This window comes from Pleurodeles waltl, chromosome 3_2, assembly GCF_031143425.1.
Source record: "Pleurodeles waltl isolate 20211129_DDA chromosome 3_2, aPleWal1.hap1.20221129, whole genome shotgun sequence".
In the NCBI taxonomy this organism is placed as follows: Eukaryota; Metazoa; Chordata; class Amphibia; order Caudata; family Salamandridae; genus Pleurodeles; species Pleurodeles waltl.
Window position 1 is genome coordinate 101,426,150 of NC_090441.1, and position 23,079 is coordinate 101,449,228.

Genomic DNA, 23,079 nt, shown 5'->3' on the forward strand with positions numbered 1-23,079 from the left:
CTCTAGCCAACACGTGCAAGTTTATAGATTTGCATGAAGAGATAATACAAGATCTGATAAGCCATACCAAGGATATGAACATTCGAGAAACGTTGTCGCTTAGGTGAGGATTTATCGGCAGCTAGGCGTATGGAGGCCACGTCTAAGTACATCCAGGAGTTAGGAAAAAAAAAATGGTAAAGATGAGTGGTGTAACCATTCAGGAGATGGACAAGATAAAGTGTGAAAGATGCGTGTGAAGGCGGATAGTAAGAAGAAATGTTACAGGTGTGGGAGCACTAAACATTTAGCATTTGATGAACTTCCCAGCAAAGAATACTAAGTGTTTCAAATGTAACAGGATAGGACACTCTGCCAAAGTGTGCAAACGAAAGAAAGGTGGAGACCAGAAGAATGTAAACGGTCTGTGTGACGAGAATTCCTTGGGGGGTGGCGAGGTTAATGAACATAGAAGTGTTGTTGCTGCGGGATGTGACCTCAGAGGGTACACCGTATAATGGTGATGTGTTAGTGCTGGGTAACGATGGTTACAGTCCGCCGAAGTGTGAGGTGAAATTAAATGGAGTATCAGTTGGTATTTGGGTGGATTCGTGTTCCCCGTACACGGAGAGACGTGAATAAAAGTGGGGGAGGTACAGTTGTCCAAGTCAAATGTTAAATTGATGGGGTACGGGGGAACAAAATACCTGTAATTGCTTATTTTCAAGGAGAGATGGAATTCAAACAGAAGGGTATCACCAGTGACATTTATGTGGTAGAGTGGGGAAGATGTTTACTAGGCTGTGAACAAAAAACATTGGGAATTATACTGAATCCAAATACGGAAGAGCAAGTGTTAACCTTGGAGGGTGAAGACAAAAAGTCGGAGAAATGGAAACTAGAATTCCCAACGTTGTTTGGCGAGAAGTTGGGATGTCTGAAGTTCCAGCATAAAATCATACTGAAAGAAAGAGCCATGCCTAAGGTACATAAAGTGAGGGGCGTTCTTGGGGTTTTAAAAGAAGCCTTGAGAATGGAGTTGTTGGAAATGGGGATGATAGAGGAAGTGGAATCCTCGGAACGGTTAAGTCCGGTAGTTTTGGCGCATAAACTGAATGGTAAAATCCGTATGTGTGTGGATTTGAGGAATCTGAATGAAAACATCTGGATAGATAATACCAAACATAAATGAATTGTTGACTAGTATTCGGGGTGGCAAGATCTTTTCTACTCTAGACGTATCCAATGCATACCACCAAATCATGCTGCATCCAGACTCAAGACATTTAACGTCTTTCATAATGCCGGAAGGGGCGTTCAGAATTATACGCATGCCATTTGGATTGGCATCAGTCTCTGCGGTTTTCCAGAGTTATGCAAAATCTATTAGGGGAAATTGGAAATGTAACATTTTTCCAAGATGACGTGTTGGTGTCGGCAAGAAATGTGGAAGAACAGAAGGTATTGAGGAAGGTATGTTAACTGACGGTGGAAATGAAGGAATGTAAATTTGAATGCAAATGTGTTGAGTATCTGGGTCATACGGTGTCGGGAGAAGGTATAAAACCGAAGACAAAAACTTATTGGAGGTGATTGAAAAAGCGCCAAATCCTTCAGACAAAGACCAACTAAGATCATTTTGGGGTTTAGCAGAATACTATGCGAAATTTGTGAAGAACTTTGCCGACATTGCCCAACTGTTGCACTCCATAATGGGAAAAAAAAAAAAAATGAGTGGTCTAAGGAGTGTCAACCAGCGTATTGCGCTTTAAAGCAAAGCATAATCAATGCAGTGGAGTTGAAACCTTTTGTGGCAAGTGATCATACTATTGGATCATCCAATGCGAGTATGCATGGTCTGGGAGCAGTATTGATGCAAGCACACAAAGGGAAAGAACATGTGGTGGCGTTTGCATCAAGAACGTTGAAGGGGCAGAGGTAACGTACTCTGCTACCGAGAAAGAAGCTCTTGCTTGTTGGTGGGGGGGAAAAGTATTTCAAGAACTGTGTGTGGGGAAAGAAGTTCGAACTAAGAACAGACCATAAACCTTTGAGGTATTTACCACAAAGGGTGCCAGTAGAGCATCTTCCAGAATAGCAAGATGGGAGTATAGTTACAAGAGTATGAATTTGTGGTAAAATACGTGCCAGGTGTAAAGAACGTGAACGCAGATTGCTTATCCAGATTGCCGATTGAGAATCATGTAGAAGAGGAGTGAATGGTTGCAAGTTTCCAAGATTCAGGGACTGATGCAATTATTGAAAAGGTATGGCGTGAGTCGGTGAATGAGGATGTGGTGTTGCAAGCGCTGAGAATGAATTTGGGAAAACATTGGTCTAAGTTGGGAGATGTTACAAACATAGTAGCAAATTTCAAGAGCATGTGGTCGGAATTATCAAGACAGGTTGTTGAGGAGAGGTGACAGGTTAATTGTTCCACACAAATTGAGAGAAAGATTACTGGACGTTATCACATGAGGGTCATGGAGGTATGTCAGGAATGAAAAGAAAGGTGAGGGAGTATTTTTGGTAGCCGGGAACAGACCGAGATATGGAAAGGTTTGTAAGGAATTGTATGAAGTGTGCATGCAGCGATAAGTCCCGTGGGGAGGGAGGTTGGGGACAAGGACCCCGGTTGTTCCATTCCCATATAAACCTTGGCAGAAAGTGGGGATGGACATATGTGGTCCATTCGTGTTAGACACGGATGACAAAATCTTTGTCGTGGTGGTGGTAGATGATCATCCCAAGTGGCCCAAGGTAAGCGTAGTGAAGGATGTAAGGTGAAGTGTGATAATTGAATTTTGTGAAGTATGGAGAAGAAAGGGCTATCCAGAGGCGGTTGTGACAGACAATGGTCCATAATTTACATCTGGTGAGTTTAGTGACTTTGTGGAAAGGTGACACGCAAGACATATTAGAACGGCTGTAGCACATCCCAGGGAGAATGGATTGGTAGAAAGATTCAACCGAGTACTGAGTGAGAACATACAATGGTCTGTACAAAATGGTCTAAATTGGAGGAAGGAAATAAAGAATCTTCTGTGGAATTATCGCACCACTCTGCATTCCCTCACGTTGGAGACCCCATTTGTATTGTTGAAGGGTAGAAAGCCTTGTACCAAAGCTGTGCCGGGGTGGATGGGTAGAGCTGGAAAGGGTAAGGTGGATGAAGAATTGTTGAGGCGTGTGAGGGGGAAAGCAGGAGATGTATGATGAGAGGAACAAGGAAAGTTGGAAGAAAGGTTATTTGAGAGTTGGTGATTGGGTGATGACTAGGATGTGGGATAAAACCAAAAAGGGTTTATCTAAGTGGTCTGTACCTAAACGAGTGGTGAAGGAGTAGTGTGAAACTGAAAGATGGAATGCGAACAAAATAGTGAAATGTAACCAAGCAGAGTTGCGGAAGTGGGGAGTTAGGAGGGATGAGCAGGGAAAGGAGATCCGTGAAGAGACCTGAGTATTTGAAGGACTATATAACATGAGATGTCTTCTACAGCTAGAAAGGTTTCTCATATAAAGAAAATGTATAGAAGGAAAATATATATTAGGTAGTGTCAGATAAATTATGTTAAGTTGTATTTTTTCCTTTTCTAGAATATGTTATATCATTCTAATTAGGATAGTACATATGTAGGCTATTTTGTGTTTGTTTCTGTGCAAAGGGGGAGATGTGTTGGGTTGTAGATTGAGGTGACAGCTGTTGCCTAGTAACGCTAATCGGTGGTTGGAATGTTGGGAACTAGAAGGTGCCAGTTGGATGTAGAACCTGCCAGGGTTGGTCATGCAACTTTGAACTGGAATAAAAAAAAAAGTTACATGATTTATGGATAAAGGACGTCTGCGTGTCTTTTCGTAGACCACTATTCCAACTCCTACAGGCTAGCCACTGCCTTTTTTTTTTTTTTAAGGAGGGGGACTGTTTTTCAGTCTATGCAAAGCATGTGTAGCTGCATCTACACATGCCATTGAACGGAAGATGTCACTTACCCAGTGTATATCTGTTTGTGGCATGTAGTGCTGCTGATTCACATGCACACCCCAGCTTGTAGCCATTGTGGTACTTTCTTATGCAAATATATACATTGCATGGACATCTTTACTTGCTATATGTATGTACATATAGTATTCTTCACTCCTTACTTCACCCTCCTGCGGGAAAACAGACTATGCCCATGCACACTATTCCATCTCAAAAAAAGCTTCTTAGAAGAAAAACAACTTGTAACACTCAGAGCCCAACACTAGATGGCGAACTTATGCAGAGCATGTTTATCTGCAGCTACACTAACAGCAAAAGGCATAAAAAAATGTTAGAAAATAGTGTAAAATAGCAGCCCTAGGGCCCTCACCTAGGTAAGTAAATCATGTAGAGGTGAGCTGGCAGTACTAAGAAACCACACAAGTAATGCAGTACCCCCAGCGAACAGGAATGCAGGAGTAAGACACTGATTTCCCCAAAACCACCCCCAAATGATAAAAAGAAGACACCCAGAACAACCTGCAAGAAATCAGAAATGGATTACCAAAGCTGGAGACCTGTGGAGATGGGGGGCGAAGTCCAGAAGTGGGTCAAGGGGGGGAGGGGAGGTGGAAGGGAAAGCAGGCAATACTACCCACCCAGTGGTACCTTTGAGCTGGTTGACGAAGGAGGAAGACAGGTCAGCACAGAGCTGGAGAAGAGTTCCCGATTCGTGCAAAAGATGTCCCACGCTGGAAGCTGGATTGCAGATGGGTGTTGAAGGATTTCCAGCAACAAGCCTTGGCAAATTCACGGTTGGAGGAAGGTGCTGCCAGGGACCAACAAGCTCCAGGAGTCTTGCGGGAGGGGGTTTGCTGGAGCAACACAATGCCTGAAGTTCCCCTTGGAGGTGAAGCAAACCAGCTTTGGCAGCTGCCAAGGACAGTGCACAGGGTTGTTGTCTTGCATGGAGTGGAAAGGACTTACCACAAAGTGTGGCAACTGGTAGAGAGGACCAAGGGACCTCTCTGGACCACCACCTGTGATGCAGGATCCACACCACTCCGGAGAAGAGGAAATCCACGTAGCCAGTTGCTGATGCATCCAGGTACCTGCAGATGCAGGGGAGTGATTCCTTCACCACAAGGGAGATTCCTTCTTATGCAGGCTGAAGGCAGTCTGAGGATGCATGACCAAAGAAATGTTGCAAAGCTGGCAGGAATTCTGGATACAATGTTGCAAAAGAGGCTTCCTCATGGAGTTGCAGCTTATAGGTTCCCGATGGGTCCAGTCGCGGTCCTGGAGGCCAGACGTCAAAGCAGAGATGTCCTGCAAGCCAAATCTGAGGACCCACCCCAGAGGAAGACCCTATATAGCCCAAAGAGGGGGCTTGGTCACCTAACCAGGTAACTACCTATCAGAGGGTGCATCCGACATCACCTGCCTGGCCACTCAGATGCTCATAGAGTTCCCTGCTAACCTTGGAAACAAGATGGTAGAACTTGGGTCTTAATCAAAAAGGATTTACACAGTTCCATACAAAGTGTCTCTGCAGATGACAGGTATCCGGAAATATAAAATATTTCGAGCAAGAGCCCTCACTCACCTTGCAGTGACATGCTTCATCATAGGGCTATGCTAGTCAGGCCGGCACTGCAATGCTTGCCGGAGATCTTTTGTCAGAGAGCCAGTCAGCAAAAATTACTAATCTAGGATTTGTATGAAAAAAAACTGTTAAAAATGGCTAGAGGTAAAGCTCAATTTATTAGAATGTCAGACCCCTGTCACGATTAAAAACAAAAGAGGGGGAGAAGATAAAGCAATGTTTAAACTCCCCAAAACTATTTTTTAGATAGTAAGGAAGAATCACTAAAATACTTAATATAGAGTTTCAGTGAGAGTAGACAAGATCCCTGTGCTACTTCTAGAAAAATCAGTCAACAGGTTTCTCGCTAGTTAGTCAAAACTGATCTATTGCGATTCATCAGGACCATGACACCGACCTAATCCTTGAATAAATTGAGACCCATATTAGGGGATCAATAATAGTGGGAACCCTCCATATGCTAAAAGATGGGCCCCATCAGGGAGAACACCAGGCTTATGTGGTCAGTTTAGGTTGAAACAGAGACACGCGTCTGATGGCACACCTAAGATCCTTCTGTGCTCCCGGCAGAACTTAGGGACCTTCTGGAGGAGCTCTGGGTATCACCCCGGGGCGGTTGACAGGAGAGTGGTCACTCCCTTTTCCATTGTCCAGTTTCATACCAGAGCAGGGACTGGCCCCTAAACCAGTGTGGACTGTTTTTGCATGGAGGGCAGTGCACTTCATAGCAAACCAGTGGCTTGGGGTGGCTACCCCTCCCAAGTCAGTCATACCCATTTTTAAAGGGAGAGGGTGTTACCTCCCTCTTCCAAAGGAAATTCTTAGTTCTGCCTTCCCAGGCTTGATCAGATCAAGCAGCAGGATGGCAAAAACCTGAGGTGTGGCAGCAGCTGGACTGCCCTGAAAACCTCAAGACTGGTGGTAGCAATGCTGGGGGCTCCTCTAAGGAGCCCAGAGTGCATGGAATCATACTTGCAAAAATTGCAACAGTATTGGGGTAGGATTCCAACATTTTAGATACCAAATATGCCCAGGTTCGGAGTTACCATTTATGTAGCCGACATAGGTAGTGACCTATGCCCAGTACACATAAAGGTGCCCCTGCAATCCAGGAAAATGGATCTAGAGTTCGTGGGGGGCACCTCTGCTAGTGGAGGGGTGCCCTCACACAGGTACCTGCACCCTGCCCTCTGGGCTGAGAGGGCCTACCATAGGGGTAGCTTCGTGAACTGGTGTAGTGACCTGTAGTGAAAACTGGTGTGCACCCGGTTCATGCAGGCCTGCAGAACCTTTTGCACGGGCTCCCTATTGGGAGAAGAACTGCTGGAGCCCATAGGAATCCCCTGGAACCCCAATACCCTGGGCACCATATACTAAGGACTTTTACAAGGGAAGTGGGGGAGAACCAGTGTGCCAATTGTGGCAAGAAAATGTTACTAGCAACCAAATTTAGGAGAGTATAGTGTCACTGGGGTCCTGGTTAGCAGGATCCCAGTGAATGGTCAAACAGGCAGAAAATGGGGGTAACCATGCCAAGAAATAGGGCACTTTCCTACATAGGAAAGAAGAATACTAGGCAATCTCCCCATCTGGAGGGAAGTAACAGGTAAGTGCTAGGAATTAGCATAAAAACAAATAGCAAGGGTCCTATGGGGGCCCAAGCCATATGCTAAAACATGGAATTATGAGAATGGGTCCCTAATCAGAGGATATGGAGTAGTTAGTCAAGGGCTGAGTATGGAACCCCCAAGAGTTGAATATTCAGAAGACCCTCAGCAACCAGAGGTAAGTTACCCATCATCCCATAGACTAACATGGGGACTTGCAAGAACAGGACCAGGTCGGTGACACGCTGGATTCCAGATGAAGGACCTGTGAAAGGGTACAGAGCTCAGTCCACACAAGTGTCCAGGCAGGAGGCAATGCCTACCCTTTGGTGGGTGAAGATCCAGTTAGGTGATGGATGAAGTCCAGCAGCAGAGTACAGGTGCTGCAGAGAAATCCCTGAAGTCACCTAGGAGCTGTCCCTTGACAGTTGCTTGATTGCAGAAAGTTGTGGTCAGGACTACCAACAAGCAAATGCAAGTTGGAGCTGAAGATTTACAGGGACGGAGAGGGATCAGCAAGTTGTTGGAAACTCAACCCTCTGCCCATCTTGGTTTCAAGATTGCAGATCAAGTGGGCTCCCATGAGTGGCATAATACATGCTGCATATATTAGGGACTTGCAGGGGTATACCAGTAGGCAAATTGTGTGTACAAGGCAACAGAGCACAATCACTGGGGTCCTGGTTAGCAGGATCCCAGTGAAAACAGTTCAAGCACACTGACCACATGCAAAAAGTGTGGGGGTGTCACCATGTCAACATTCCCTACAGGCACTCACAGCATTGAGACTTAAACCACACCCCTAAACCTGTAACAAATATAAGCATCCTACCAACAAGCAGCCACTGAGTGCAATCAGGTGGGTAGCCCCCCGCCCCCCTTGCTTTTCCATATTGCAAGTAGCTACTTTGTTTAGATATCCATCAGCTACCAATATATAACTCATTGACAATTTTTATCTTGCATCCCATTCTACCCATTTCCCTCTCTAAGCAAAGCACAGGGCAATATCCAACTGTTTTAACATTGAATAGGTGGAGAAAGATCCCTGGCAGAGCCCACCTTTTAGGGGCCCACTGGGCATTGCAGAACAGGCCCAGCAAGGAGCATTACCCAATGATTACGAATGCACTGCAGTGGGCGAGGGCATGTGTATCCTAAAAAAGGATACCTGTAGTAACAGCGTTAAACCGACTTACCCAGAGAACAGAAATCTCATTTCAAGACAATTGAGGGAAAGAATGTGCCTGCGAGTGTGGTACTTTAAAGCCAGTGGCACTGTCAATACTGGTTTGCATTGTGCCTTGTGGTGTAACCAGATCTGAGATACTAGTCCCTTGTATTTTTGGGGGGTTTAAGTGCAGCATATAACTTCTACAACCAAGGCTACCAGTCCTGGAAACTGTATCTTCCGTCTGATGTTTGAGTCTTCGTTTAGTGCTTTGCAATTCAACCACCAGGATTATTTTACAGTCCAACTGTCCTGAAAAGGTGCCCTTTCCTACCAATAATGATCGCACCTGTAACAGTTTGACTGGCCCACCGACCCAATTTAAATACGACACAGCCAGATCTGCATTTGATATTTTTTTATTGTCAAAAATTAAGTTCCGTTTGCGGGATGATGCACCTCTGGGACCGACGTACCTGGAAGACAGGACAGGAATTACTATAGTCATTAATTCCATTTAGATCAACATAAGGGTAAATCAGAAGCATGGTTTAATAAATACGACAGGCCAGTGCGAGCAGCACTTCAGATACAAAAATCTAATCACTACACTTCTCTACAGAATCCACAACATTAAAGTCATTGTAGGACCACTTCTTTCCTGAAGATCAGTGACTGGCAACAGCACTGCAAGGCCATATTAAAACTATAGATATTCGACAGTAATAATGCCAACATGCCATTTACCCCTCTCCCACTAAGGAGAGCCATGTCTCCTCTGGAATAGACCACAGTGCACACAGGTGCCCACGGTATCCTGCAGAAGATGTTTCTCTTTGGTCATAGCGTGAAGCACTTCGGGTTGTACAGCCACACAAGCACTCTTTGAAATGACCATGTTTAACAGCACTAACTTGGAGGGTAAAACCTTACCTTCAAAGTCGCCGAAGCCAGAAAGTGGCCTCGTCCACTTCATTTTACATCATGAACGCCATGCAGCACAGGAGGCCAGGCATCAGCTTAGGGTAGCCCTTAAAGGGAAAAACAGTACTATTAGCCAAATAAAATCCACACAACTCTAAACCCAGCATCGACACGTAAACAGCAGGCTGGCACTTGGCTTTAAATGTCCCACAGCAGATCAAAACTACTTGCGTAGCCAAGATGTAGATCTGCTGTAGAATTTACTATATGGTCATGTCCACGGCAGATTTGAAACTGCACTTTCAGACAGCCTTGGTAATGACCAAAGATCACATCTAAACCCGCACTATGCTACTGGCAATCAGAAACAACCACACAAGCGCAGCACGACAGTTTCATTCTCTAGTAGAAGGGAAAAAAATCCGGCCTTTACCAGCAGCACCAACTGCTCAATAGAGTTACGGTACAGGGCTGAGCGAACCTGGGTACAGGAAGACACCCGAAGTAAAGGGAAGCGAGTTTATAAAGTGCAAAAGTGTAACCAAGAAATAATCGTTTACGGAAGGCAGTTACATGCTTGACCGCCCCTGGCCCAGCACTACCAGAAATAGGTCAAGGAAGAGGAACCACAGGGGTGGTCACGGTGCGGACAGATTAAAGGCAGTACCGGGTAGTGATAAACGTTGGGAAATATGCGGGGTGGCCTACAGTGAGTGGCCTGATCGGGAGTAATAAGTGGTCACTGATGAGACATTGAGGGCAATGGCGGTAACAGGAGAACGTAGGCAGTGATGGAAAGGAAGCGACAGCCAAGGAGGTTCGGAGCGGTGGATGAGGAACAAGTGATGGATACAGACACGCAGGCCCAGCGGTTGCAGGGGGCACTGACGGTGATGTGCATACCTGGTTAACCAGGCCATGGACAGGCAGTGTTAGATCCTGGTGGGGTCAAGGCAGCGACAAGGTGCGCTATGACGTGCGGCCGATGGGACCACGAGCGCCATGAACTAGAGAATGGAGTAAGGAGGAAAGACGTAGAACACCAAGACAGGAACGGGGCGGTGTTGGGGGCTATTACCCATCCCGCCATCCACCAGATTGAGGGGAGGAACACAAAGGATGTGTGCCGGAAGGTTCAACATTACAATGTTTGAATATGTAATAGATTGCGGTCACAAACTACGGTAAGCCTACTCAAAGCATCTACCTGAAACTGATGAAAATGATCTGGTAACAAGTCATCGTCCTGCCACGCCTCCACTGCTCCCTGAAATTAAAAACAAAGTGAACCGACGCAACTTACGAGGTTAGTCTAAAAATATTTGAAAGTACTGTATCAGCAGAAATACCAGGTTTACAAACAGAGAAGGCCTGCAAACCAACGATGCCACATGCAGAGTTGATCTAGCACCGACTTGTGAACACATCACCAGGAGACAGCTGGTGTGTGCAGATACCATGCAGTGCAACGAAAGTCAAGAGGTCAGCCAGACACTTACCTCCACAGCCAGGAGGCTCAACTCGAGGGGAGCCAGAACTGCAGTGGGCCACTGTCACCTGCGAGGGGAGAAGAGAAAAATCTCATGTTCCACTAGTCGAGATGCATTATTAGGATGCGTGGAGTGAGACAGTTCCGTTCAGAACATCATTTCAGCTCATCCTACAAATCACACAGCAGTTGAACAGTCTCATCATCTGAACTGCAGCTGCTTAAAGTATTGCGCACGTCACAAAGTACATACCTAATTCACGAGCGAGGCTCTGGGACCCAAGACTTCAGCCATCGGCATCTATAAAAGCACAAAAAGGACGCATCACTTTGCTGCGACTGACAAGATTTACAAATACTAGTTTGCAGTTTTCACAAAAGGAATTAATATCACGCGCTGGGGTCACTGCAACAAACTAAAAGCTGGTTAGTAACCGATGAATACCTACAACTTAAGACACTACTACAATGTTATGTAACCTTAATGTTTACTGCTCACAAAGTAAGGGACTAACCAAACATTAAGACTGGTGGCAAGGTTTGGTTAAGCATAGGGTTGTTAACTGGAATCAAATCAGAACAAAACATCCGCAGTGATCAGTAGAAATCTTACTGACACTTGGGCCACCTTCACTCCCGCAGGTTGCGGGGCTCCGTAGACACAAGACGGGTCACCAGAGTCTGTATACCCCAGGATGCTGGGCCAGATCTTGATGTGCCCTTAGACCATTCATGGGCACAGCCTACTATACTCCGCTATGCCCTACTCTGAATGTGGTAGTTTATTTTTGGGACGTGCTCGAAACAGTGCATTTTTAACGGAAGTGTAACAGTCACCAACTGCACTAATAGAGCCATAAGTGCCGCGAGCAAAGACTTGTGCACGCGCGCTATTGAAACTTACCTTAATCGAACGGGGCTCCACCGCGCGTTTCCCAAGAAACATGTTGGAAGACAATAGATGGCTGAGTGACCAGTACCGCAGTCCGCGCCCCGAACCCCAGAGCGAACTAGATGACGCGCGTTCAGAAAGGCTTTTATCACTCACTTCTTCAGAGCAGTTGAACATTGCCGTTCATCATGACGCCAGTAGGACGCGCTGGACTGTTCGGGTTACTAGAAACGGAAACACGCGGTGGTCTCTACCGCTGCTCATTCAGCAAGGTCCTGCTCTAGCCTCGCCCCCCCCTGGCATTACGTAGCACGTGCCCTGAAATCCACGTAGAAATAAATATGCCCACTGCGATTGCCCACAACGTATTTTATGGAGTGGACAAGCTGCAAACGGTTTTAACTGCATCTACGCATAACTGCAGCAAATGCCTGAGAAACGTGCACGGTTCTCAGCTCAATGATTACGTACCATTAGAAACTCCACGGAATTAGATTGCAACAGCTGCACCTATAATAAACAGAGCACAGTAGAATGAATGCAAACCGCTCATAGAAAGGTCTGGAGCAGCAGATCAAGCATGTATTAACATTTTAAGAGATGAAGCTAAAAAAAAAATTAAAAAAAAAAAATTAAAAACGGCAGCAACTGTGGTGAACGCCAACAAGGCCTGCCATCACTCTTCGTAACGGAGAAAATGCTACCACAGGGAAGAGGTGAAACGGACTTTAAATACTTGTAACAGCAGAAATACCAGGTTCGACAGACACAGAAGGCCTGCAAACCAACGATGCCAGATACTGCGTTACTATAGCACCGATTAATGAACACAGCACCAGAAGGGGCCGGTGCGTGCAGATACCATTCAGTGCAGCAGGTCAGCGTGAAGTAACTAGCAGCAGCTTACCTCCAGGGGGTGCTCGAGCGCGGCTGAAGCCGATCGATGCACGCAGATACTTGGCGGTACTGGAGGAGACCTGCGCACAAAAGGTTTGCAGTTTAACATGCAGCCATGCAAGCCGGCACAAAGAATAAACTACAGCTAATATCTGAGGCCTAACGTAGCCAGAGACACAACCCGGTTTTAACATACGAGACCTACATCAATCACCGACGAAAATAGAACGTTGTACTAAGGCACATCATGGACTTCGTTACTATAGCGCACCAGATCACACCCGAATCCTGCTGCATGGCATAAACACTGCTGTGCACCGCGCTGGGGGTGGAAGCTTTCAAAGGAAAAATGTCTTGTGGATTTTTTCACCCCACCAAACCCAAGGGTAAGGCCAGTGGGTAAAGCGAACCACAATTTTGTTCTATGAGGCATTTCCAACGACACGAACCTACAGTTTAAGTTCCATCGGGATAGGCCTCAACGCTAGAACAGCTTCTGACAGGAAGGTGTTCATTATAAACATTACCCAGACTCCCCACCCCTCTAACACAGGACACGAGAAAAGGACACGGAAAACTAATCAAGTGACTTCCATTTTTAAAAAAAAGCGCGATCGGCGCCCATGAAACAGATGGGTAATCTAATGTTGATAACCCAGCACATATGTATGAAAGTTGGCCCTTTTCATGCAGTTTATATTAATACCATTATGCAATCATTGAGACTACGCAGATCAGCGAGTTACAAAAACTGCTCTTCATAGTTACTGAATTGCCAAACGACAGTTTAAAGCATGTTGCAGACATTGGCACCCTTAAAAGCTTGATAGTGTGCTCCTTTGTAATATTTCAGCAAAAACCCGTGTTTTGCTCAACTAGCTGTCAAGGTACTTCTAGATGCAACGGTGCACTACCAACTTTCAGGATAAAGATTAACACTCGCCAGGCTGAGATTACTGAAACTGGAGCGCCTTGAACCGCATGAAACCGGGATGAACACTAGCGACATTGACTAACCTGTTACAGTGGATATGCCTGCTTCAGAAAGTGATGTTTAAAAAAGTTTCACGAACATATTACTCCAGTTTTTCGGATAATATAGTACTGATAAATAATTCGCATCATAGAGTCTTACCAGCAAGTGATGTCATCCAATGTCAGCACAAAATGTTGCAGGCCCTAAAACACAAAAGTCGTTATTAATTACCAGAAGTCTGATACCGGACGATAAATTCAGAAACAAGAGCAGTTTGTCCCTTCTTACAAGTAACACAGCTTCTACAGAGTAAACAGCCGTGGGTTGCAAAAGAAGAATTTCCTCTTAGCACAATGAAGATTGGCTTTTGCTTATGTGCAAGCAAAACCTATCAAGTGCTCAGACTACAAGAAAAAAAAAATCCGCCAGATACAAAACCTAGGTTTAGTTTATGGTCTACTTACCGATCAGCAGCCAAAGAAACGGCGCCACATCTCGACTGACAGACATCATTGGACTACAAAGAAATAAAAGTTGTTCAGAATATGGTTTAAGTTTAGCTTCCAGCAATCTGTGCTGCAAACAAGGTTTGCACACAATAAGAACCAAGTGACTTTCACATTCAAGAGAAATAACATTCCGACATTGGTCGTTTTACACCCTGAAGAGTTCACATGTGCCAGGTCTCATTGTCATCAGTGTCATGGTGCATACACAGAGATGGAAGCAAAACCTGTTAGTTCATCTAGCCACAGTGAATTCATACACCACAGACAGACCGTGGTGTGTTAAACAAGAACAAGTGGCATTTCGAAACACGTCAAACTGACCGCACAAAAAAAAGGTTCACAGAACTACGACTTAAGAGCCTAAATACTGCAAGCCCAAGGATTTGTAGCTTCTGCAGCAGAATTATCGCACTTGACAATGTGCCTGCATCTAAACTAGATCAGTTTAGAAGTGCCAAGTTCCAGTTTTAGATTTGCAATTTCACCCCCGCCCAAAATGCACGACCAGGAACCGAGGGCTACTCGGTGACATTGAGATTAAGGCAACAGCCATTATTTACGCAAGCCCGCAAAAAAAAAAAAAAAAAAAAAAAAAATTAGAAACAAAAAAAGCCTGCTGAGCTGCGTAATACTGCCAGCTATTAACCACGCGCCTGCCGCACGCTCAATCCACACTGCTAAGTGCTGCGCCCCATAACAATAACCGCACATCAGTGATCATCACGCACAAAATGGAAACAGTTCCCACTAAGGATCAAAGACAACACACTTCTAAAAAGCATGTAGGCAAGCGAGTCAGCACCACTTAAGGCGGGGGGGGGGGGGGCGGCGGCTGAGTACTATATAAACATTGCAATACAAAGAATCCATAAAAGACAGATTCCACAAACAAAAAGTGCAAGACAACTATGGTAGTAAATAATATGCATTTTATTATGGTGGGGCGCGATTGGTGCCCACCAAGTCCATTTCAGTTTGGCTTTTAATAGTATTTGCATACTTCTAGTTCAGTACCACGCTGAGTGTTCAGATGGAATCCACTCAGCAGTTTTAAAGGACGTTGATGGAAGAAACTAAGACACCGATACCACCGAGAAGCTAAAAACGGACCTCAGACTGGGAAGTTGAGGTGGTAACGTCACATACTTCAGACACCAGCCATGAGATTTTATTTGGCACGGTTGTTGGCGATCTACTTATTGCTTGTTCTAAATCGCTCGTATTCAGACAACCACGACTGTTGCTTAAACGTACCGGCTTCTACGCCACGCGTACTAGACATATTTTAACTTTACGCATCAGTCACATTGCTCATACAGTTTAATAGAAAAAAAAAAAACAGTATATTCTGCTAGAACCGATAGAATTCGCACGAAATAGATTAAAATAACTATTTCATCTGAGAACATATCTAGTAGGGCAAAAAACATGGCGAAATAAACAAAGAAACGGCGTGGCACCCTAGGGAGCTCACAAACAGTTTAGAATTCTCCCCCACACAGCCTCGCGCAGCAAGAAAGCAGTCAATGCAGACTAGAAAACGCGTAGACTATGTTAATACACCTACGCTCAACAGGCGGTCGCTAGGCCGCAAAGCTATATAACCCACCCATATTCACGGCCCTTTGCAGCCTCCCTTACCATGCCCCTAACGACCAAAGAGGAAACAGACCGAAAAGGAAACCGTGGCGGACTTTTATGGGGCAGAAAGAGGGCGGGACCAGCGAACACGTCGAACGTCATTACGTTTCGAAAAAATCGTGTGGACTGCGCAAGGACTTTTTTTCCCCGCAGCAGCACAGCGGGATCTCGTAGTCCCTGCCTGTTCAAGTGATCTACGTTCTATAAAATGAAAATGTACCTGCCTGTTCAAGTGATCTACGTTCTATAAAATGAAAATGTAAAAAAAAAAAGAACAGATGCATTTAATTACAGGACGTGGAAAGCCACGCGTCAGCGTAACTCAAAAACTGTCAAACTAATCAGGTAGCACCCCATCCCTAGTAGGGTCTACCATGTTGGGTGAGGGTACTGAGAGGAGTGCTGGACGCGTGGTCCGGGATAATTTATTGACTCCTATTATTGTCTCCTCCCGCAGCTAAAAGCTGGAAGGACATTCAGCGTACGAAGAGGTGGACGCCATCTTGGCTTAGTAAACATTTCCCTTTTAGTTAAATAATTGGCAAGACCTGTTCAAAGAAACGCCTTCTCTTTAAATATTAATATAAGAACACATCCGTCAAAATACTCTGCAATGGGTTCAAAATGTGCTGTTTATTAATCCAAGTAAGAGTACATAAAGTCTTTATCCATTTGTGTAATGCTGAGACGATACTGGTACCAAAACAGTATACGCTGCATTGATTCCTTAATGAAAATTGAGATTTTCCTAGCCTTGGTGTCTGAAAGGCTAGATTTTATTAAAGACACGGGTACGAGTATTATGCAGTCTTTTCTTGCTTTAATTCCAACAGCAGCCAAGAAGAAAAACGACATTTCCCAACAAAATAAAAACTACACAATGACATCACAAAGGTATCATCCAACAGGATGTCGAATACAACTATTAGTATCTTAACTGCAAACAACAAGACCTCTTTTCTTGATGCCAAAAACTAAAGAGGAGAAGTAACAAACAAAATTACATAAAAAACGGATATCAGTGTAAAAATGTCAGTCAAGCAATCCTGAAGGTGACGAGCGTAGAGAGGAGCCCAGGACGGAGATCCATTGACGACAGAATTTGATGTTGGTGGAAGGACATCATGTAGATTATGAAGAGCCAACGCTGGAGGAGGGAGTTGGAACTGAAATAAAAGAACAGGGGAGGGTGAATCGAGTAGCGGGATAATACTCGCCTCCGTGTCTTTAATAAAATCTAGCCTTTCAGACACCAAGGCTAGGAAAATCTCAATTTTATTACAAGACCGGAGGCTCAGATTATGCATGTTCAAAGCATAGCAATAACTGAGTCTGAAACATGAGAGACTGGTTTACAGTAAAAAGTTCTAAATGTACTTTCATTAGACTAGTCTGCAGACTTGAGAACATCCTGTCAAGAGGATCCTGCCCAGAAAGCTCGAGAAGCCATTGCCCCTCTGGCAGAATGGGCTCCAAACGAAACCACATCGATCCCAGCTAGAGGCATAACCTATTTAACCCAGCGAGCTAAGGTAGGAGAAGAAACAGGTTTATGAGGTTTCTGGAAGAAAATAAGCAATTGGGAGGCAGAGGATGATCTCAAATCTGCAGTACGAGTCACATAACATTTTAGACAATTTCCAACACACAATTTGGGTTGAGAGGGAAAAAATGGATAATTAACAGATGCTAAATTGGTTTTAGCACGTCTTCTAATCTGAAAGGAAACACCAAGAGGAGAGAAGAAAAAGGAAGTAACATCTAAGGATTTAACATCCGAAACACGTTTAAGAGAAACTAGACACAAAAGCATAGTCAATTTCGCGGAAAGCTGCTTAAGAGAGAGGAAATCATTATCCGGCCAAGCTGCAAAAAATCTCAATACTAGATTAACATCCCACTTAACATTATATTTAGGAGATGGAGGAAAAACATATCTTACTCCCTTTAAAAGTTGACAGATGAGAGAATGTTCACCAATTGGCTGCCATTGACTCTATGATGTTCAGCAGAGATAGCTGATCTGTAAGTGTTGATAGTGCGATAGGCCTTACCCTAGGAGGCCAAGGAAGCAAGGAAGTTCACAACCAACACTACATCAGCTGAAAAGGGATCTGTATTCCTGTCCATACACCAGCCGCACCAAATGGCCCATGCAGAGTTGTAAGCCTTGGAGGTACCAGGTGCCCTGGCCTGTTGGATGAGTTTGAGAGCATCCTGCGAAATTCCTGGGGTTCTCCAGGACGACCCGAAATCTTCCAAGCAATGAGGAACAAGGAATTGTTGAGAACCAAGTGATATTGTCGACCTTGAGGATCTAAGAGGAGGTTGGGGAAATGAGGAAGCCAGATGGGCCGGTCGATTGTTAATTCCAATAAAGTTGGATACCAAGGCTTAGCCTGCCAAAATGGGGTTATAAGAACTAAAGTGGATTGATGTCTGCATGCTTGCGCAAGGACTCGGGGAATGAGAAGGAAAGGAGGAAAAGCGTAAAGAAGAGATGATGGCCAAATCTGAAGGAAGCATCCGTAGCAAGAGCCTGCGGATCCGGCCTCCAACTGAAAAAGGCAGGAAGGTGAGAACTGAGGCGAGAAGCAAGGAGATCTATGGACATGGTGCCAAAGATGGAAATAAGATGATTGAACACTGAAGGGTGCAGCTGCCAATCGCTGGAGTCGTGAAGATGTCTAGAATACCAGTCCGCAACTGTATTCAGATTGCCCGGCAGGTAAACTGCTCTGATAGAGATTTGTCGAAGAAGACAATATTCCCAAAGATGTTTCGCCGAGGTAGACAGAACTTTGGACCTGGTGCCCCCTAGATGGTTGATATATCTGACGGCGGTTAGGTTGTCTAGCCTGAGAAGAATGGTGCAACTTACTCTGTCCTTTGTAAAGGAGCGGAAGGCAAAGGAACCTGCAAGCATCTCTAAACTGTTTATGTGCAAGAAGGACTCCTTCAGAGACAATGCGCCCCCAGTCGAGAACTGACCACATCTTGCGCCCCAACCGGTCTGACTTGCATCGGATTCTAATACAAGATCTGGGGCGGCAGATAAGATAGTTCTTCTGTTCAAGGCGTCTAGGTGAGTCAGTCACCAGAGAACCTCTTCCTTGGACTCGGAATCTAGAACCAATGGATCGGAATAGGCAAGACCCTTGTGAAGATGGCGGATCTTCAGCCGTTGAAGGGCGCGATAATGTAGAGGACCTGGGAAAATGGCTTGGATAGAGGAAGCGAGAAGGCCCTCTAGATGAGCCAGAGTTCTGAGGGAGATGTGAGGATGGACAGGGCTTGACGAATTTCTTTTTTGATTAAGGAGACTTTGTGTTGGGGAAGTTGAAGAATTGAAAGAGTAGTGTCTATGAGAATGCCGAGAAATTCCGATTTTTGAGTTGGAACGACGACTGACTTCTGAGAATTGATGAGGAAACCTAATTTGAGAAGAAGATTCTGACAAAATTGTAGATGAACGAGGAGAAGGCGTTTGTCTTGTGCCATCAAAAGAAAATCGTCCAGATAAAGAATCAGACGAACACCGTGGGAGCGGAGAAAGGCCGCAACGGGTTTGAGAATCTTGGTGAAACACCAAGGGGCGGAAAAGAGCCCAAAGGGAAGAACTTTGCATTGGTAGAAAGAGTTTTGCCATTGAAATTGAAGACATTTTCTGTGTGAGGGGTGAATAGGTACCGTGAGGTAAGCATCTTGAAGGTCCAGCCTGACCAACCAGTCGTTTTGAAGCAAAATATCCCTGAGGTGGAGGATAGTCTCCATCTTGAAGTGTCGGTAGACTACAAAATTGTTGAAATTTTTGAGGTTCAAAACTAAACAAAACTTCTGATTTTTCTTTTGGACCAGGAAAATGGTACTGAGAAAGCCAGAAGAGTCGAAAATAACTGGTTCTATGGCTTGTTTGGCGAGGAGAGACTGGACTTCGTTGTGTAGAAGTTGATTTTGTTCCTGAGAAAAAACAAGGGGAAGAGGAAAAAGGGACTGACTTGGGGGCTGATAAAACTCTAAAAGATAACCTTGAAAGGATTGAATTATCCAGGGGTCTGACGTGAGAAACAGCCATCAATCTAGAAATAGAGCTAGTCTGCCTCCTACTGGAGGAAGGCCAGAATTGGAAACACTTACTAGAAAATTGCTCTCCTTTGTTGACATAGCCCCTGCGTCAATAGCCTCTTGAATGGCGGGGGTAGAAGCATGGCTTGTATCCGGTGTAGGTGTCAAGCTGGGTCTGCTGGTTGTAGGAGTCTCAATTGGTATATTGATCTCTGATGGAGCGGCCGGCAAAGCGACTCCTGCCTTTGCCGGCCCTGGCAAAAACCTGTGATGAAAATATCTTTTTTATAGACAACTGAGCTTTATCCAGAGTGGCAAAAGTGGAGACGTACTTGCCCAGTTCTTTAATAAAGGAGTCTCCAAACAATAGACCTTTAGCTGAAGGGCCCTCATCCTTAGAGGCCAAATATGCCAGTTTAGGATCAGTCTTCAGAAGGAGACTTTTCCTTCTCTCAATGGATAATTGGGTGTTCGCATTGCCCAGCATACAAATAGCGCGTTGCACCCAATTGGAGAGAACCACAGGGTCTATTGGAGAGTTTTCCATTTTGGCCTCTTCCGCCAAATCACAAATCCTGGTGAGAGGACCCACCAAATCCAGAAGCTTTTCCTGGCAACCTGACCAGGCTCTGTCGACACCTTTCTTAGGATCTTTCCCAAATTTAGTAAAAAACATGAGCATATTAGGATCAATCACTGGGGTAGCAGTTATATTGTCAGGTAACGAGGGAAGGGGACATTCGGATTTTAGTTTATTCCGAGTAGCTTTGTCAAGGGAATGGCGTAAGAAAAAAGAGACATAATCCGCCACATGGTCAGCAGGAAACCATTCTTTGGAGTTTGGATGAACCATTAGGGAATGATCGAACATGGGTTCACCAGAATGGTCTACCAAAATCTGAGACACAGTGTGAGCGTCACCACTGTCACTAGGAGAAATTTTGCGCCTTTTCTCCGGAGGCCCATAAAGATATGGATCCGAAGATCCTTCCAAATCATCTGTGTGACTAGGAGAGTCATCATCATCATCAGTGTCTCTTAAATGAGTAATGTGGAGCGGGGAAAAGGGGGTTCCCGAATTGGATACCTCCCAGGTGGAAGGACCAATAGAAACGCCTTTTGAAGGCCCTGGAAGGGTGGCCGCACGTTTCTTGCCTTTCGCAGCAGGCATATCAGAAGCAGACATAATTTTTGAAAAAGAGGCTTCTAAATTTTCTGTTATGTCCAACATAGAAACAGAAACTGCCTGTTGAACCGAATCTTTAATGAAGGACTTTAAAGTTTCCTTAAAAAATTGGGGGTCTTCTTCTTCAGACATAATGGAGAAAAAATTATATATATATAACCTAAAAAACGAAGTTAAAATTGAAAAACTACACAATCTGGAGTAGATAGGCAATTTTGGGAAACAAGGGGTTAACACCAAAGCTGTGGAGGCAGGGCGTGGTCATATGGGTGGGCGTGAGGAGAAAAAACTCATAAGAACTATTAATAACGTTTCCGGAGGCCGAGTCTGGAAAGAGCAGCCCCTCCCAAGGGAGCTGTAGTCAGGAAGAGGAGTCGCGTGTGAGAACACGCTGCAAACCCAATTGCGTTGTTAATCCGAAGACGCAAGCTTGGGAAACAGATTCGGGGCCAAAAGAAATAAATTCCCCACAAGCGGGTAAGGAAACTGCGAAGCAAAGCGCCGGTCATGTTCGTGCACGCGCGCGTCTGCAACGGTGAAAAACAACCGTTAGCAGATGCGTGAGCGAAGTTAAAGAAATAAAAATACACGGTGCGCGAGGCTAAACAGCGGAATACAAAACATTGCACATAGCAGTACAGGCACAAATAAAAGCAATGAACCAATACAATAATGTACATGTAATTAATTTGTGAAGAAGAAAGAAAATGGTGGTACTTATCTTGACTGCGAGCAGCAAGAAAAGAGGTCTTGTTGTTCGCAGTTAGGATACTAATAGTTGTATTCGACTCCTATTGGATGATCCCTTTGTGATGTCATTGTGTAGTTTTTATTTTGTTGGGAAATTTAGTTTTTCTTCTTGGCTGCTGTTGGAATTGAAGCAAGAAAAGACTGCATAATATGAGCCTCTGGTCTTGTAATAAAATTATCTGTTCATTATAGAGCCGGAACTACGGAAACAGTTTCATGCTTATTGTATGTGTATAACCCATTACAAGAGAAACAAACAAAAAAAAAAAACATATCTGGACCAAAATACACAATTAGAGAGAGATCAGGGCCGCCACCTATCCTGGTAACCTAGCTCTTTCTAGTCCTTCCCGGCCACGCTGCAGTACAGCTTGCCTTTTATGATACACTGACCTAACTCCTGTTTATTTTTTTATTAAAACAAATAAACAGTGGGCTAAAATAACTATGTAATGTTGACTCATATTTGGACTCTTACTCAATTCCATCCTAGGGGCAGCGCAGGCTTGAACTGGCCAACATCGGGTTGATTCTGAAAATGAGGGAAGCCACTCAAACACATCCATTGCGTCCCTCATTGGGTCCCAAATGGAGACATATGCAGTTCGGCTGGCTGATTTTATACCTGCATGACCAGTATTTCAATGTCCCTGCTTGTACAAAAATTGGGAACATTATCTAAAGCCACTAGTTTTCCCCCTTAGCAGTAATAACAGTACATTTACCAAGAAAACACTTTTGTTGCCAACTTTAGAGCTGGGGAGCCAGGTTTGAGTCTTGGCGTCGGCTCTCCATCTGTTATTCTGGGCAAATCACTTAAACTCTTGTGCCTTAAAAAACAGGGTCCTTGTGTAATAATGTAACTGGTGATCACGAAAAGTGCTCCAATACCTTCGGGTCGAGTTCACGCTATATAAAACTGTAAAAAAAAAATGTTTAAATGTGCTCTCCAGATACCTTAATATCCCTTAACTGACAGTTAAATAAGGTCAAAAAGGCCATGTTAAAAAGGAATACTGACGATTTCATATAATGTTCTACTTAAGTAGCATGACCAGGTCTTTGTAGAATCCTAAAACGTTAACCGATGACAGAGAAAAATTGTGAGAAAAATGTAGAAAAAGAAATGTACATTTGAAGAGGACAGACAATGTAGAGCTTGAGTCTAAGAAAGGAAGAGACCATACACAAATGTAAGGAATAATACATAAGGGGAAGTAAATGTAGTGTAATAAATAAAAGAGGAAGAGACTGAAATAAGGAAATAAACAGAAGGAAACAAGAAGGCAAGAAGGAGAAAAAACAGCAACAAAAGTTTTGGAAAAGTGTGATGAAAAATAAAAGCAGATGAAAGAAAACCTGTTGGCTTCTTTTTTTGTTGTTGAAATACTAAAAAAGGTTCACAAAGCTTCTTCAAGTTCCTCTT

The 23,079-nt window shown here is 44.5% G+C and overlaps 1 long non-coding RNA gene and 6 other non-coding genes across 9 annotated transcripts; all 7 read right to left on the reverse strand.

The window, feature by feature from the left end:
* Positions 1 to 8,727: 8,727 nt before the first annotated feature.
* LOC138286542 (uncharacterized) lies at positions 8,728 to 15,728 on the reverse strand. 3 transcript variants are annotated; one of them, XR_011202009.1, is made up of 10 exons: positions 15,653 to 15,728; positions 13,967 to 14,019; positions 13,662 to 13,705; positions 12,537 to 12,606; positions 12,101 to 12,139; positions 10,991 to 11,038; positions 10,748 to 10,805; positions 10,456 to 10,515; positions 9,258 to 9,355; positions 8,728 to 8,800 (listed from the first exon to the last, which is right to left on the reverse strand). It is a non-coding gene; the product is annotated as an uncharacterized lncRNA (long non-coding RNA). The 3 variants fall into 3 exon arrangements; XR_011202007.1 differs by having other exon boundaries at positions 12,537 to 13,705; XR_011202008.1 differs by having other exon boundaries at positions 12,537 to 13,705; positions 15,621 to 15,670.
* Positions 9,449 to 9,573, reverse strand: LOC138286817 (small nucleolar RNA SNORA32). Its single transcript, XR_011202092.1, has one exon. It is a non-coding gene; the product is annotated as a small nucleolar RNA SNORA32 (small nucleolar RNA).
* LOC138286812 (small nucleolar RNA SNORA8) lies at positions 10,578 to 10,716 on the reverse strand. The gene has a single exon (XR_011202087.1). It is a non-coding gene; the product is annotated as a small nucleolar RNA SNORA8 (small nucleolar RNA).
* LOC138286811 (small nucleolar RNA Z40) lies at positions 11,757 to 11,826 on the reverse strand. Its single transcript, XR_011202086.1, has one exon. It is a non-coding gene; the product is annotated as a small nucleolar RNA Z40 (small nucleolar RNA).
* On the reverse strand, positions 12,364 to 12,502 carry LOC138286813 (small nucleolar RNA SNORA8). Its single transcript, XR_011202088.1, has one exon. It is a non-coding gene; the product is annotated as a small nucleolar RNA SNORA8 (small nucleolar RNA).
* LOC138286820 (small nucleolar RNA SNORA18) lies at positions 12,874 to 13,009 on the reverse strand. The gene has a single exon (XR_011202095.1). It is a non-coding gene; the product is annotated as a small nucleolar RNA SNORA18 (small nucleolar RNA).
* Positions 13,776 to 13,902, reverse strand: LOC138286821 (small nucleolar RNA SNORA40). The gene has a single exon (XR_011202096.1). It is a non-coding gene; the product is annotated as a small nucleolar RNA SNORA40 (small nucleolar RNA).
* Positions 15,729 to 23,079: the final 7,351 nt, after the last annotated feature.